The 2,329-nt window shown below is 41.1% G+C and overlaps 1 long non-coding RNA gene across 1 annotated transcript; it reads left to right on the top strand.

Moving 5' to 3' along the window:
* Positions 1-1,101: 1,101 nt before the first annotated feature.
* LOC135969496 (uncharacterized) lies at positions 1,102-2,038 on the top strand. The gene is made up of 2 exons (XR_010584757.1): positions 1,102-1,330; positions 1,643-2,038. It is a non-coding gene; the product is annotated as an uncharacterized lncRNA (long non-coding RNA).
* Positions 2,039-2,329: the final 291 nt, after the last annotated feature.

Genomic DNA, 2,329 nt, shown 5'->3' with positions numbered 1-2,329 from the left:
GTACAAGTTTGGTGAATTTTAGACAGCATGGCTCTACTAGGTAAATAACTTAATTATTTGGCCTTTTATTTTTTACTTTTCACCAGAATACAATGCATTCATCATGTAGGTAAGAGTTTTTTCCATCTGTTTGCAAATAATATTATTTAGCCTTCTTTGTACTAAAGGGAATGTACTTAGGAGTAAAAAAGAAAGAGGAAAAAGAAAAAGAAAGGAGGAAATTACAGTGAATAACAGACCTAGGGGACATAATTACAGAAATACTGCAGGTTCTGCATTAGCTGAAAAATTGCTGCCATTTCATTGTGGGAGTAAAGCTATTTTCTTTTATTTTAAAGTGGATCCTTCACCTTCCAAAGGGCTAATTATGGTACTGCCTACATGTTGTGCTCATAGGCTCCAATTTCATCTTTTCATTAACCACAATGGCAAATAACTAAATTGTGCCTGCACTCTGGACGTGTCTTCGTGATGGCTGCCATAACAGACGGGAGGGACACAGCAATCACTGTCACATGACTCAGTCCATGTTTTCCAGAATTGAGCCCACTGAAGACTTTGTCAGAGGCCCCTCCTTCAGCTCAGCCACGAGAAATTTATAAAGCAATGCAGGTGGGCGGTAGGAACGGGGAGGTCTGGGGATGCGGAGGCAGAGGGAGGGCAATTCAAGGGCTGTTAAAAGATAAAAGCCCTCAACTGATGTTTACGGAGAGTCTTTAATGACATGGGAGAATGTTTGAAATATAATACTTAGAAGAAAAAGCAAGATATACAATGTGTGGACAGTATGATTTCAACTGTGTTAAGTGTACATATATACACACACATATATTATGGTGTTCTATATTTTTTATATATATATATCAATTAACAGATGTCTTTAATATCTCAATATAATCACTCAACCCCTAACTTCACAGAAAGGCAGAAATTCAAAGCATCTCCTTGATATTTAAAGGACACCCTGAGAAAAGGAGATTTCCTTTTTCCAGGGGCAGCCGCTCACCTCTTATTCCAGCCCCTCCTCTTGGCTCAGCTGTCAATCCCCTTGAGAGATCTCAGCACCGACCTTTTGTGCCCTGCTCTTCTCTCTAAGCCACTGAATCCTTCTCAGGACAAGGACCGTCTCCTGCATTCCCCATGGCAGCAACAACATGAGGCTGTTTTGTGAAACAGCCTTTGTCCTAAAATGTTGAGGACAATAAAGTGGAGACTGCAGCACATGGCAAGAAAACACTGGGAACCAAAAATCCAGCTTCTGTCTCTGAAGTTGATTGGACATGATGGGCCCAGGCAAGATTTGCCTACTGCATCGTTACTGAGGAAGCAGGTTAGGTCTGGTGTTCAGAGTTTCCTATTCTGCCGTGTGTGTGTGTGTGTGTGTATGTGTTGTACGTGTGTGTGTTGTGTGCATGTGTGTGTCTGTGTGTGTGTGCATGCATATACATGAGCACATACGCACATTCCTGGTTCTCTCTGCCATTGGAGTGTCCTGTGTGCCTTCCTCTCCATCCCTCTCTGTCTTTATCTCTGCCAGCCCCCCTCTCTCTATATCCCTCACTTTCTCCGTATGTGTAACTCTATTTTAGACAATCTCTTAGGCTTCCCACCATGTTCACATCTTTTCTTTTCCAATTTCTAGGATCCCAACAATGGAACCTTCCTTCTTCTCTGCTGTCAACAAAGCACTAAAAAACTTCTGTGTGATTTGATACAGACAATTTAGAAAACTTCTGTTTCAAAGTTTCCCATCCAGACTAGCTAAGGAGAGCAAGGGAGGGGAGCTAATAAGCCCATTAAGGTGTCTTCCCAAACAAATGTTTTCCTTGTCCTTCTGCCCAAATGCAGAAACAGCTGCAGCTTTAAAAATAGCATGGTTTTATCTTTTGAAGGAAATATGCCAAAGTTTTAGCACTGGCTGTCTTTGGGTGGCAAGAAACTGTTTAGTGTTATTTATTTCTTCCTATTTTTCTGAATTTTCCAAATTGTCCACAGCAAGCATGAACTACTTTATCATAATAAAATCTCCAATGTATTATGCTCCTGCTAGATCTCTGACTTAATCTTCACAATAGCCCTAATAGGGAGATATTAATATGCCCATTTAGAGGTTCAGAAAGATTAGGCAATTTACTCAAGGTTACACAAGCAGGGGTGGAAATCAAACTAGACCTTAGACCCTGAGCCATTAAATAACGCTGCTTGTGGAGATGCCTGTCCTCTACTTCATCTGCAGGTGCAGAGCCGTGCACATATCTGAAAGCTCACTAGATCATCTGAATTTCCTCGCCTGACTCCTCATTGTAAATGTAAGTGCTTCAGTACATTA

Source organism: Macaca fascicularis, chromosome 2, assembly GCF_037993035.2.
Source record: "Macaca fascicularis isolate 582-1 chromosome 2, T2T-MFA8v1.1".
Classification (NCBI taxonomy): Eukaryota; Metazoa; Chordata; class Mammalia; order Primates; family Cercopithecidae; genus Macaca; species Macaca fascicularis.
Note: the sequence above shows the minus strand (reverse complement) of the source record. Positions and strands in the feature narration are given on the sequence as shown.